This window comes from Oreochromis niloticus, linkage group LG10 (assembly GCF_001858045.2).
Source record: "Oreochromis niloticus isolate F11D_XX linkage group LG10, O_niloticus_UMD_NMBU, whole genome shotgun sequence".
Taxonomy (NCBI): Eukaryota; Metazoa; Chordata; class Actinopteri; order Cichliformes; family Cichlidae; genus Oreochromis; species Oreochromis niloticus.
In genome coordinates, this window is record NC_031975.2 from 2,392,146 (window position 1) to 2,407,588 (window position 15,443).

Consider the following 15,443-nt stretch of genomic DNA (forward strand, 5'->3'; position numbering starts at 1 on the left):
AATGAAGTTTTTACGTCCTTGATGTAAAAGTAATGAATGATACTGGTAGTCAGTCGAAGAGACACACAGGCAAAGCTCGCAACGTACTCATCAACTCATTAACACTTTTAAATAAGTGCCAATTTACAAGTGTTAATCTGTGATTGTTACCTCTGCCAAGGAAGTTATGTAATTGATTCAGTTTGTGTGTTTGTTGCTCAAAGTTATGGATGATTTGCATGGAAATTTTACCAGATGTGTAATTTTGGCTCAGCTGTTGGACTCGAGCTGCGTGTAGATCCAGGAATAATTTATAATTCCAAGATAGGATGAAATTGGGCGTTTGCTGTCATATCTCACATGTCCAATTGGACATTGTGTAAAATGTAAGTAAAAACAGAATCAGATGATTTGCTAATCTCATAAACCCATATTTTATTACCAGTAGAACAGGGAAAACATTTCAGATGTTTTTAACTATTAGCTCATTTTAAATTTGATGGCAGCAGCAGGTCTCAAATTTGGGATGGAAAATAAGTGCCACTGAAAACAAACAGCTGAAAGAACATTTTGCAACTAATTGGTTGAATTGGCAGCAGCTCAGTAACATGATTTGGTATAAAGAGCATCTTACAGAGGCAGTTTTTCAATAATCAGAGGTTCATTATTTTGCAGAAAACTTATATCTACAATACAAAGTAATATTTTGTTTGATGATCTGAAACATGCAAGCGTGAAAAATATGCAAAAAACAGCTTAAATCTTTTTTATGCGACTGTATATACTTAATAGCAGGAACAATTTATTATTGGTTTTGGTCTTTTCATGTGATCTGTTGAACTCTTGACCCGTCTCGGTTTATTGAAGTACATATAATGTGTTGACCTTAGTTACGCCCTCCAGTTATCCTCGAGTCATTTGGCACCGACTTTTAACAATTTGCATTCCATTCCCTGTTTCCCTCCTCGTTCAGCCGAGGATGACGGAGCTCTCCACCTCTTAACGGGGCCACTCGCTCTAACAGGTGGCTCACTTCTGAACGCGGCGCACTGGGAGGTTTTAGTGTTAATGCTACACCACGAGCTTCTAGCCAGCAATAAAATCTGCCATCTTTCCAACAGCATCCAAGAATAAGAAAATAAGCGAGATAAGAAAACATTTTAGACGGCAAAAGAAAATAAGTGCTGTCTAAAACCACTAAATGGAACTCACTGGTATTACCGTGTCATGTAGCTAAATGATGATTTGTGTTTCATGATTTCAGAAGGGAAGCTATTATTCACGTTAATAGCGGAATGCACATTGTTAGGTCAGTGTTCTTTGTTGAGTAATGCCAAACTAATCCAGCACTCATTCCATCACTGCTTGTCAGTCTAAGCGATCTCTTGTCAAAGGTGAAATATTAGCTGGGCTGAGGTTTGTATTTTTCTCTGGATTTTACTGTTTTGTAATAACTGTCAGGGCCAAACACATATGCACATGTTTGAGCACTCACATATGTATACAGACATGCATTCACACTCGCAAAGCCTGGGAAAAGTTTGTAATAAAGCTCAGACAAGGTGGTACACATCTCCAAAGATGAACATGTAGAAGTATGCGAGTTTGCGTGCAGGATCTCAGGATGTCTTATGTTCTGGTGTTGTATCGTAGGTGGATTCAAATTGACTGGATTTTAAAGGAAGATCATTTGGTGTGCAATCATCAGTTTAGTTTTTTTTATCAGAGCCACACATCGGCTTTCTGTTTCACCAGGCTCAGCCACATAGTGACATCAGATGCAGCACAGCATGCTCTCTCCTGCTGAAAGTTTAATTTGCCCACTGATTGAAGGCACATGCAAGGATGGCTTGGCTGGAGGAGAAATATTCCTGATTGAAATCAGCTTATCCGTAATGCAAATATTGTCAAGTAATATTGCTGAATTTGTCGGTTCAAAATGCGGCAGTGATTCATAGAGAGGTCTTTTTGGGATTTCAAGAGGAAAACTTTATTCTTTAGACACATTCCTTCATGAAACTGGCCTTATATATATGGTGCTTCAAAGGAATCTGGTCCACTGCAGAGGAACAATGAGTTCCAGACAGCTGGACGTCCTCACCAGTGTCCATGAAACCAATGCAGAAAGATTCAAATTAAAGGTTTGAATCCAGATGGAAGCCTTCAGCTATAGCGCAGGTGGGCACATGTGCAGAGTGCACGATAACTTTGTAAAAAGAATCCGTGGAATGATGAATTAATAAAAAGGCGGCACGCCTGCTATTTGCCGATATGTAACGCTCGCAGAGCCTCATCTCTGCAGTAACAGATTTCACTACACAATAAATGTAAGCCTTGCTTGTAGATTCCCAAATTCTCTGTGCTGCTGTGGCCTTTTGTTTAGGAGAGATCCAAACACTTTGTGTCTTTGCTTTTTTGACCTTGAGAAACGTGCTTTTAACAGCTCAGAGGAGCGTTACTATTTTTACAGGATAAAATTTCAGCTTTTGTTCAAAGCACTTTGTTACACATTCCATGTGTGCGTCTCCACATTATGGATGAGTTATCAGCTTGACTCCAGAACAGTATGGCTGTGCCACATCAGAAGTCCAGCTCGATGCGGCGATTGTTTGAAACCTGAAAAAACTGAAGAAGTGGTAAACATGTCACAGTCAATAAAATGGAACGCTCCACAAACGGAGCTTCTTCCTCCCAGTTTGGCTGATTTCTGAACTTCACATTAAGCTGTTCACTTCTCTGAATGTAAGCTATCAGTTTTGTGGTCTCGCATCACAAAATTTCAGGGTTTAGGACTTAATCCTGGGAAATGCAGGCTTAACTCGTATGCAATGTCTCCTTTAAACCTAATTACAAGTCATTAACTGTCATTGTCAAGCACTTTATCAGCTGGCTGACTTTAACTTTTTACTTTTACTGCTCTATGTTTCCTGTCGAGGTTCTTATTGGGGCTTTTACTGGGAAATGGCTCATTTATTGACCCTACACTTTAAGCTGTGGTTTTCTCTGGCTAATATTATTTTCAAACAGACGGCTTTTCTAGTTGCAGCAGAGAGTCATTATTTAGATTGCGGTTTTAAAATTTTTCTTTGTGTCTTTGGAGGCCTCCTTATGTTGAATCAGCCACGTTAAGCAGTCATGCACAGCTTGTCCAAAGTCTGGCTTTGCAGACATCAGACAAGCAGAGGTCTGGTTTCACAGCAGGCCCGGCTGAAGGTCTGATTGGCTGCTTTGGTGGTGACTGGACCCTGGGTGGGATACATTAGCTGTCCATCTACTATTAAATTGCCTTGTGCGGCCGTGTTTGAAAGTGATACGGTCGAAGCTGGTCGAAGGATCTGTGCCATAGCGGGGCGACCCTTCTTTGATGTGGCAGAGGGGAACGTTTGCTCCTATTGGGATGGAGAAGATGCACTGAGCATCCTGGACGTCAGGTGATAACAGGCTCCCGTGCAGCTTGTTCGGCTTAATTTGTTTGAGGATAAGAAGTTTAAAAACCAAAAAAAAAAAGCTACGAGGAATGTTTGGGCTAAAGTCCAGCTATTCTCCCCAATTCCCTCTTTTATTTCTTGTGCAATCAGAAAATATTGCAAAATGTGCAACGCCTGAGTGAGTCACAAATGTTTGTTTGGAAACTTTGCCATTTTTTGTTAACATGTATATTTTCTCTTTTATTCCAAGCTGAACCGATCCCCAAACCTCAGAGTTTGGAGAGGATGTGATGTTAGAAGATTTTTTCTCTCTCTCTTTGCTTTGCTGTTACATGAATGAATTCCATGAGGTTTTTTTTAGTAGTATGTAAGTGGGCCTGATGTATCCATCTACAGGGAGGCATAAGTGTTAAATCTGCCTCTCATCTATACACAGAAAAAACCCACCAAGTTAGGGTGGCTGAGTGGAGCGGCTTATTGTCATGTGCTGCGTTTCCAGACTGCCAGCTTTATCCACCATGCTCTGTTTTTGGGAAACAGGCATGTGGGGCTTATTAGATGACAACTGATGCTACACGAAGGAGCCATGCTTTCAGCAGGAAGAGGTCAACACAACAGCTAGTTCTCAGACGCAGTGCTTGCTATATCATATTTTGTGGGCCTCAGGCACAGGAAACCAAGTATTGGGATTTAAAACACAGTAAATCTGTTGCAGCCCAAGCAGGTCACCCCTGGGTTCACCTTTATTTCTGTCTACAGGAGAAAGTCGCTTGTATTCTTCCACCTGCCAAGTCTCTGGGCAATTTCACACCATGATCTACAGGCAGAGTGCCATAGCGGTGGTCTGGGGCATACGTCAGAGCGCCTGCTGTCATTAAGAGCGGCAACTGTGGCTCCATAAAACACAGCTATGACTCATGGGGGAGCCTACTGCATTTAGTGGTTAGTGGAGGTGGCAGCAAGCGCAACACGAGCTGGTTGGCTGGAGGTATTCTTGGTGAAGCTCCTTTGGAAAGGTTGTTTAAAATTACAGCAGTATACAAGAATTGGTGTTTACAGTTGGATGATGTTGATTCTGCTTCATTTATATATACTGTCACCTAGTGTGAGTTCCTTAACTTTGGATAAATATTGAAATGGGAGATTTAATACTAAATATATTCTAAAAACATGTCAAACTAATTTTTAAAGTTAAGGATTATGAACATAAATCAGAGCATACAGCGTTGCGGTTGTGTTGTATGGTCCCCCGGTCACTCAGCCCCTAATAGTGAAATTTTGCTTATCTCAACCCTCCACAGCGAGCGTGTTGGTTTGGATAAAATACAACAGGGGAAATTGTCCTTTTTCCCTCACAGACACCGCTGAAACCAAAGTTAGTCAGAAGTCTGACAGATTTGTAAATAAAATGTGAGCTGGCAGGAAACTGGTCTCGTTTTGCCATCTTAAAAAAGAACATGGAAACGTTACTGTGTGTCTCTTCAGCTTATGGTGAGGTGTGTGCAGGGAAACCCTTTGACCTCATCGGCTCTTTTGTTCATTGTTGCTCTTCTTTCATTCATCTCTGTAGAAAGCTCTAGTCCAAGCTTTAGACCCTCCATCTCTTCGCCTCTGTGACAGAGTTTTTGACCCCAAGTCACAAGAGATGGGACAAAATCTTGGCATAGCCCTCTGCTGCCGTTAGCTCATGTGATTGTGCTTCGATAAAAACCATATGACCCACTCAAAGACACGCAGAAAGTGAGCATTACACAGCTGCCTTCCACCTCATAACTCCCCTCCACCTCAGACTGAGTTGTCACGATGGTTAAAATTCTCCATGGGAAACTATCTCCAGCTATTACCTTATTTTCTTTAGTACTGCACATGTTGGAGATGGTACAGGTCGATGCCTGACCGGGTTTTCCCTTTAATGAAACAATGGGTGTACCGTATTTGCTCATGAACTCAGTTTTTCCGTAGTTGACATTCCTCCGAACAGCTTTGTGTTTACTCCGTCTGCAAGCCTGTGATTCAGAGGTGGCGGTATACAATGACTGATTGTTTAGTAGTCACATGTAAATGATCAAAATGTGCGTTCTTGCTGCCCACTTTTGTGTTTATGTGTATGTATAGTGTAAATGCAGGGATTCTAATTTCAGTTTTTTGCCACATCTTGCAACATCTCCTCATTCTTAAACAAACTGAATAAAGTAGCAGTGGAACTGTGATGTGTAAGCCCATATCCCGAGCTTACTTTGAGGCTTTTATGTTTATAAAGAAAAACAAAGAAAAAAAGACAACGTTTGGCAGCGACTTATCTTTCAGTTTCCGAGGCACTGCTTACACAAGAAAAGTCCTCCTGTATCTGGCCTTATCTGCAGTATTTATCCTTTTTTTTCGCCTCTGCACAGCTCAGATTTCCTTGAAAATGAGAGCAGAAACTGGATCTTCAGCCTGTTTCTCCAAAGGATCTTTCTGAGAATTTGGAAGCGTTTTAGACAAAACTATTCTGTTTCCCTCAGAAATCCGTTGGTGTTTCTCTCCTCGTCTAGCTATGACTTTGCGGTTTGTGACTCACTTTTTGGTGCGTACCAGAGAACATTCCCCAAAAACAAAAAGAAAACTAGGAAGAAAAACGGCCGATTACATCTGCACTGTCCCCCCCTCCGCCCAAAACAACAGCGATCATTCTCCGGCCCGGCTGCCTCAGTGCAGACCTCATCTCAACAAAAAGAGGCCTCGATGTTCAGTAATCGTAATGCAGCCCACTGTATGCTGTTTGTTTACCTGAACCCTGGACCGCGGCTCTCCAGGCTCTGCCACCATTTTTACTCTGGAACAGACTGGGCCTGGAAGTAATCAGGCCATTTCAACTGCCTGCTGCCACTCATTGTCTTCATCATTCCATAACGGCCACATCCGCTTTCTATTTCAAAGGCATTAATATGATACAACACATAATGGGCAGGACAGGCACCGGAGTACACGGCTCTAAATCAATCGTGTATCCGTCACTTTCACCTTAACAGGAAAGAAGAAATGAGGTACTAGGTGATGTTCTGTTTTAGGCCAAGCCATAAACGTGTCTGTTCTCCTCCAGGCTGGTGAACAAGAGCTTGAATCGCTAAGCTTTGAGCATCATTTCCCACATGACCACATGCTATACAAATGTTGGATAATCATCCCCTCGTATCTAATAGAGGAGAAGTTGTTGAGCCAAAGTTTAACAATGTGTTATGCATTTAAAGGCCATTAAGGTGCCACTTTTAACAACATCTCTTTACTCCACTTCATTATTCTACTTTGTTTATCACATTTCAAGTGAGAAATTCTTCCTGGCAGCTTATAAGCAGGTTAAATTGAGAGCTGTATGGATTGTATAATGAAACTGCCAACAAACCTGAGCTGAAGCGAAAAGGTTGAGTCTGTAACCTGCACTGCTACGTGATCTCATTTGGATTGTGCTTTGTATGTGTTGGACAGATACTGTGTGAATTATTATAACAAGAACAGAGTGTTTGCAGTTTTGTGAGAAATAATGCAGATTATAGTTAAATTGTTGCATTTTCATGTTGTGTCAGACAGAAACGACTTTGGATTATTGGAGCCTGTGTTGTGTTTTTTGGGGGGTTTTTTTTGCCACATTTAATTTGCATTATGATTATAAAATCATTACTCACCCTCCTAGATGAATGACTCGGATTACTTAGAAAACATTTGATTAGCATTAATACTTACATCAAGGTAATCGATATGTTGATCAAACACTTTTAGGAATAAGGTGTAACACATCGTCTGAATGTTTCACCTTCTGAATTGAAAGCACGTGAATAAAATGAACTTACTGATGTGGGAACAGTTCAAAGGTCACATGAAAGGAGAGTTCTAACCAAACTTTAACTTGTCTTTTAAATTTTGTCTGTTACATTTATGTGTGCGTGTTCTTGCATGTCTGTTGTAAAAAGGAAGCGGCTATATTCACTGCTGCCGTCTTGTGCCAAGCTGAACTGATGTTTTGCCACATGAATTGGGAGCTGCTAGCGGTCTATCTGCACGAGATGTGAAACTTGATCATCTCACTGCTACAGAACCGGAAGAACAGCTACTGAGAAATTACACCAGTTCTTCTAATGTTTGAAGTAGAGGCTGTGGGGGAAGCTCCTTTGTGGATTAGTCGTTCTGTGTTTCTCTGGAAAGCCATATTCAAGCTATCCATTAACCAAAGCCAGACTTTAATGTACACCCCTCTTTGCCCTTGGGTTTTCGTAGCCTTACTGTGTGGTCCCTATTTTCCATCACAAACTTGTGTTGTTAGCTACAGCTTGCATCCACTGCCACTTATTGGCCAGAGAGAGCTGTTGGCGGGACCCTTTTTACAACCCAAAGTGGGAGCACCCGTTTCTATAAACGGATATTTACCATATCCTGCTGTACCACCGATTGTGGCGCTTGACGTTCCGCTCTCAGTTACCGTTTTTCACAAGAAAAGATGGGAATTAATAGATGCTCCAGAGCTGACCAGGACAATGAAGAAAGCCACCTTTGTAGTCTGTCAGCTCTAACTTGCCTCGAGATTTACAAGCAGGTCTCAGACCACATTTCTAAGTGTATGTCACTGTTCTGTGGTTTCCACTTATGGGCGTGTGTACGTAGTGAGGCTGTCACTGCACAGCGATTATGCCTGAGCTCTGAGCTTTTATGAGAATTCCTCTGGACAGCCACCTATGACTTTATGAAACACTTAAATTCATCTAATTGAATTTCCACATTTCGTGGTTGGTAGTTCTAGGTTTGTCCTTCACCGCAAAGAGGTACCACAGGAGCTAGTTCCACTACAGAGAAGAGTAAAAGTAAATGTTAATCCTGTCTGTATATAAGGGAAAGTGAGCAGTTGGAAAGAATTCCATATGAGGATCAGTACTGAGATTTTTTTTTTTTAAACCCCAACCAGTGTGTCGTGTCTCTAGTTAGCAAAACGTGTGGCTTTGTGCAAAAACTGATGTTGTCTAGGTTCACTGGTTGGGTGGAGGGGGACCTACATGTCGTCGAGTAATTTGCATAAAGAAGTTTAAATAATAGATTGAGATCCACGGATGATAAGCTGCGATCTTGTGCCATATTTCATTTGCTTTTGTGTATCATCCTTTATAATCAATTGGTGCAGTCGTGTTATGGTTATCTTAAAATGTATTTTTCCCACAGGTCAGGCTGTGGATTTTCTTTGGCGCGGCGGTCCAAAAAATGAGGGCTTTGCTGAGATTCTGGGTGTTTAGAGAGTGTTGGCTGCTCTGCTCCATCATTTACTTAATAGTGTGTCTGCAGTTTCCAGCTGCTTGGAATTTGTAGCCGAGGCCTGTGTGTTTGGAGCTCGCCGTCCTTGTTTCACTAGCACTCTGTTAGAGCGTTGAAGCCTCTCAGATCTCTCCTCTCTTTTGTCTAAAAATGCTGACTTAGGTTAGAATTAAACAAACTTCTCAACAGATTAATGGAATGGGAGGAAGCCGGGGGGGGTTCCACTGGAGGTTTTATCACTTCCTTTGATCGTGGTTATTTGATGGCGTGTTACAGTATCTGTAGTGTTTGGATCCATCCGTTTCCCTCTTGGTTAAAGCAGTTGGAAAGCAGACCAAAGCACACAAACGAAAGGATTTTCTCTGCTTTTGGATGGCCAAGCTTAGCACCAGAGGTCCCTGTTAACTCATCATAAGAGAAGACGGCGCAGAGAACGAGTGTATTTTATATCAGCAAGTTTAGAACAATTTGTTTTCCTTTTTAATTCATCAAACCTCGTGTGTGCTCTCATATGGGCTTATGTGAGTAGAGCTATTTGTTCTTGAGTGCTGGCCTCATTACAGCTCAGTGATATTAAACAGCTCTGAGAATAAAACAATGCTGGCCCCAGCTGGTCAGTATTTGAAAAAATATCAGCCATTCCAGCTCTGCGTTAGTGCCTCTAGCCAGTGCTTTTCCTGCCTGCATGTGGATTTCATTACAGCCCTTTGACTCCGGCCAGTCGGCAGCCTTTGATCTGAATTAGCACCGCGGCTGTGGTCCACAAAGTCTATACGTTGGGCGCTTATCATCGCAAAATCAGTGCCTCTATCACTAATTTAGGTTTGTCAGGTGAATCTCAGAATTAGTCTCTTTCCTTAAATGCCACTCTCTCCAACACTCCCGTCTGCCATGTACAGTCTCACCTCATTAGGGCAGTGTCTCTCCATCAACCCCTGGTGTCAGCTTCAGTTAGCTGGCAAGGGGGAGAGGATGTGGGTGGAGTGTCCTTACTGTCATGTCATCATCTCTGCCATCCAGCCATAGCTAAGCTTTTTTTGTTTTGTTTTTTTTAAATTAATGAAGCGTCTATGATGCGCCCAAGCCTGCTGCCCCAGAGGTCGCGTAACCATTTTACAGTTGTTGAAGAAAAGAGGCTAAGTGGCTCATGAAAGAGCTGTTAAATAAACACCGGCTCACGTAAAAAACAAAAAAACTGAGAGACTGCAAGGGGAGTTCTTTGTCTTTGAAAATAATTCGTCTAAGCTGTCTTCTGTAAATCTAAATAACGTATTTTCTTAGTTTTAAGCACCGTGAAGGATTTCTCCATTGTCTTTAGACAAGTAATGACTTTCCCAGCACTTGCAGACACCTACAGCTTAAGTTCATGATGCAAACATACACGATCAGATATATAGTGCAAGAAGCAGCTGCACACTGATGAGCTGAAACATCATACATACTCACTGTGGAAGCTCGGGACTTATGTAAAGATTTTATCTGTTCTGACAAGGGTGAAATTGTTATTGCCAGAACACCTAGGCTCATGGGCTGCTCTCAACCAGCAGTGTTGAGTAATTACAGACAGTGGTCCAATTCAGCATCATGTTGGGGGATGTGCTGAGCCACGTCTGATCTGCAGTGGGTCCAGCTCAAAACCTTGTGGGATATAAAGGATCTGCTGCTCTGATCCTGTTGCCAGATACCACAGGGCACCTTCAGAGCAGTGGGATGGAGCCACGCAAAGGACCAGTAGCCTATTAGGCAAATTCAGTTTGAACATTCTGAGCTGTCGGTGTAGATTTTACCATAATATTTTCAGCTGTTAGTAATGATCACTGTTAGAGGAAGTCCTTTTAAAACTTTAACTTCCTTCTAGAGGCAAATCTTTCCATTTAACAGCCATCCTGATAACGGCAAGGCACTTATTTACAGGAAGGAAAACTGCATCTATAGAATAATTAGTCAAATTTCATAATACCCACCCCACCATTTGCCAAGAAAAGTACACTTACTTACATCTGTACCAAGACAATAAGTAGATGTGGCTGCCACCACACAGTTCACTCCACTGTGTCCGTGCATCAACAGAGCGAGGCATTGCACTGTGTAATTTTTCTCTAGACTTTTTCTCTAGATGTTCTGTTTTACTTTATTGCATATCAACTGTTGTTTGTTTTGGTGCTTCAGGTTTTTACTCACCCGTTATGACGCCAAGCGGACAACTCTAAAATTTTAGTGGACAAATTACTACCAGTGCCATGGAAACACCCACCGACCTTATATTCTTTCTTTTTTTGAATGCTAAAACATGTCTCAGCCAAGTTGTTGGCTCGTGCTTTTCAGAGCAGTTCGGTTGCGTCCCGCCTCAGTATCCAACTATAAACACAAATACACACATGGTGTAATCCTGCGTCAGTGCACGTGTTATACTTTTATGTCTTTGGAGCCTCAGCCTTACAACTGTTACAGCAGTCAGAGTGAAGCAGGTTAGAGTGTTTCTTGAGAGCTGGAGGGTATTGCTCTTTACACTGCTGGGAGAGCTGAACAACCAGAGAAGTTCACCTGTCAGCACAGCTGTCAGAACTCACCTCCTCAATCACTGCTGTGTCTGCTTGGCTGTCTGCACTTGATGGCCTCATCTATTGGCACTTTTTAGAACCCAGAGTAATGGTCAGCTGAAGCAGCTCCAGTGAGATGTGCCATGTGAACAGCTATTTGGATTACCTGGCTTTGCTTTTATTTTGTCAGATTTCATCAGATCAGTTTTCATCTTTCTCTGTGAGAAGATGTTTTAGTCGGGTCGATGAATTTGCAGTTTTATGAAAGCTGGATTCCCCCGCATTTCACTGCAGCCTTCAGTGCAGCGGTGGCGTTCGTCCAGGTTATTAGAGAGTTAGAAACCGCACATTCAGCCTCACACTTTTTCCCCTCATGCTGAATTAATGGAACAATCTACATAGTTGGCCTGCAGATGTGTGTTTGTGTGTTGGGGGGGGCTCGTCCACACAATAGCTATTTGTTCCTTGTTCCATCTCTGCTCACTCTCTTTAAATCCCAGTCATGGTTGGTTGGGAATTAGGTCATATCTTTAAAATAAAATAAAAATGTTGATTTACTTATTATGAAAATCTCAAGTGTGTGTTTTTGTAAGTAAACATCAATGCACTGCAATTGTATCTGGGAAAGTTATTTGGTGCTTTCGCGCTGTGGGGATTAAACTTAAAAGGTATGAAATGTTTGATGTGCGTTTTATGTTGTGTATATATTTGTCTTGCCTTAGCACATGGAGGCTGGCAGTTACTCAACAGCAAGTTGAGTAAATCATCGTATTCTAGGTAGATAAAGAGCTGTGAACAGTTTTTATTAAGCACACAGTCAAGCAGGTCAGAGGACGATATGAATCATGGTTATTATAGTAACCTAAAACAAGATGTGAAAACATTTTCTTTTCTTTTCATTTTATTCTTATACATGAACAGATTTTCCTAAATCTTGCCCCCGACGTATGCCGAATAATAATTAAAAAGACTAAAACTAACACTCAAACTAATATTTTCATACAATTTAAAAACTAAACTGGACTCGAACATGAACAGAAAGTAAAACCAAAATAAAGATAAAAACTAATTAGAAAATACAAACAATGTTAACTGTAACAGTTTGAGTCAGACATTCTAATTCCAGATTAGATCCTAATCCTCACCTGATGTGAAGCAAATCATGCATTAAACACTCCACATCTAGGTGTAATCAAATATGATGTCATTTGAATTACAAAGTTGTAATCAGCGATTTTTTTTCTGTATTGGACTGTTTCATATTCAAACTCTACAACCCTTTGGCAATGTAAAAAAATGTTTAAACATGGTAACGCTCTGCTGGGTCACAGTTGAACAAACCCAGATGATCGGGGAACGCTCCGGGCTCTCCAAAATAAACGGGACCGAGCCGATCCTCTTCCTATGTCGTAGCAGGTTTTAATTTGATACTTGGAACCAGTGAAAGCCGAGGCTTCTCCTTTTCTCGTGCACTACTGTATTTGCTGTGTTTTACAACACACTTTGTTCATAGTCGTATTTTTCAGTCCTGGTTTGCGGCACTTTAATTGCTCATGTGTCATCTGATGGTTTAAATCCCAAACGACATTAACACAAGTCCGTCTTTAAACCTTCCAAGCCTGATTAAAATCTATTAGAAGTCTTTTACATAAGTGTCCTTTCTGAAGCATCATGAAGATTTTGTCTTTCTAGTTCTTGCTACAATCTACTGGTAATATTCAATAAATCTGCATCTTCGTGGCTGACGTATAAATACACTTTTAGACATATTCAAATCCAAAGTGCAGTATTTCTACTGAAGATGTCCATATTACAAGTCCACACATACAGTGGAGATATGAAATTCTTCTTGTTTTCCTATTTATGCTTTTATCCTCACGGAGTCAAATTGCTCCACGGGGCAGTTTAATGGGGCACGTTTTATCCGGGAAACTAGCAGCAGGATCTGACTGCAAGTCCCTTTGAACTGTCTGAAATATTGAAAGTCTAAGATTTCATCTTCGGCTTTCTGCTTACTGTTTTGATAGGGCATGTACTTGGCCAGCGAGCTGTACTGCAGCCCAGACGTAGTCATTTTACTGTCATCGAGGTTGTATTCATACTTGACAAACTGTTTCGGTGACGTAGGCTGAAAGAGGTTTTAATGCTATCTGCCAGATGCAAATGTTTGCTGTTTTTATGTAGTGTGAAATAGTTTTTAAACAACCAAACCAAAGCCCACATCATTTATTATTCATTCTTCAGTTCTTGTCATGGCTCACTCATGCTTTAGACTTAAAAAAAGACAGTTAAACTAAGCAGACATTTGGATAAGTAGCTCTCTCAAGCGTCACTCTGAAAGCAATACATTTCCAAGCTGGTAATTCGGACAGATGAAAAATGTGCACAGAGTTTTCCAGCCCAGGCTCTCCCTGTGACCTCGGATCCAGCGGTAAAATTAATAGAAAATCTCAGTCGTAAAGACATCCACAAAATAAAGAGGAAACGAAAAGAAAATAATATGCCCTATTCACCAGAAGTTAAATAGACTCGGAGAGAACATGTGGGCAGCGTGAAGCTAGGATAGGCACCTGCCCACAAACCATATATTCATCCTCTGGTCTAGTATTTTCCAGGGGCCTTGTGGAAACACATGTATTAAAAAAAAAAGGGAGAGAAAAATTTCCCCTGTAAAACACCGCAGCACTTTAATCCCAAGTAATAAAATGAGTGTGATCAGACTCGCACTATATTTGAAATAAGTAAGTTGTCATGAGTGTATGTGGCCTACTGCAGGAGCAAAGTTTGTTGTGTCGATTCAGGAGAAGCATCCTCCTTTAATGGATCATTACCTCTAATGAAGAATACCGTAGATGTGTGCGATGAGCTCTGATCAAGCTCCAGTTCCCTTTAGTTACTCATCGTTCATCCTGTCCCCTTCATTCTTCTCTTCATTCCACGGACATGTGTGGCTTCACGAGCTTTGTATGCTTTGTACTAGAAAACTACAAAGTAGAGAATTACCATACTCTGCTAGGTGTGCCTCATCCAAGCACCGGGAGTCCTTATGAGAGCTGCCATGGAGGATTGATGATAGCCTTCCATGCCAGTACTGCTGACAGGAAATTGGACTCGGTGTTGTGATTTCACAGAGAGGGCTAGCACGCGTAGGTGTTGGGTTTCTTAGTTTGTCTAGTGTTACAGTGACGAGGGTCATTAGCCCGAGCAACGCTCGAGGAGGGTGGCACCTCTAATAGGTGACTCTGTTAGACACGCTGGCCTGCTGCACTGATCAATAATCACTCAGGAACCACATCATGGCACTGCAGCACCCACCTTGTCCTCGCAGTGCTCGGGCTCAGAGGAGACTACCATTGGTCTCTTGCCACCAGTGGTCTCCCTAACTGAATTTCCTATTCGTCTCATACAGCCTTTCCCGTAATTATGTAAATCTGTTGACTGAATTTGGCAGCAACACGATACTCGGCAAAGTGTAACAACAAGTAATGCGACAGAAGAATCTGGTTTGAATTAGGGCTCTATTTGAACCGGACCCGGGCTCAGTGAGTACACCACACCTGTATTACATTACCAGAGTGTGGAGGAGACAGAAGGGAGGGAGCAGAGAGGGGAAAAGGAGAAAGCCAACACAGTTAAAAAATGTTAAATGCAGTGGGAGAGCTTTCAGTATGAAATACTAAGAGCTGTTTTATCACACGCTTGTTTGACACAAGAGACGGGAAGCACAAAAATGACTACATTTGAGCTGTTAAAGGAGGAATTTAAAATTCTTGTGTGACGATATGCAGTCATCCAGTTCCCATGAAGATATGAGTGGTTTGCTTTGGGTTTTATGCATTTTTAAGCCACTGTGCTAAAGCCGATAATTTGGTCAAAAACCTTAACCTGAAGCATACTGCTGCACTGTGTACCAATAAGTGTGTCGATAGATAGATGGAGGACATTTAAAGCTCATTTGAGGACACAGTGCTATAACACTTTTGTTTCTTTAGTCCTCGGGGTTCTTGTTTGCAAAACCGTCCACTTGCATTACCCACACTGTAACGTGACCTCTGACAGTGTGGTCACACGTTTAGGGATGTCGGCCAGTAGGAGCTAATGTAACCCAGGCTTCACTCGAGCCTCCTGCACTCAACTGAAGTCTGGGCACACCCAAGATGATTTAGAGACACAATTGTTTTGGTTTTTTTGTCTTTTTTCCCATTAGTTTCCTAAAGTAAAA

General features: G+C 41.7%; 1 protein-coding gene across 1 annotated transcript in view; it reads left to right on the plus strand.

The window, feature by feature from the left end:
• Positions 1-15,443, plus strand: part of uvrag (UV radiation resistance associated gene) — a 90,052-nt gene that overhangs the window by 49,128 nt on the left and 25,481 nt on the right. The gene's annotated exons all lie outside the window — the stretch shown is intronic.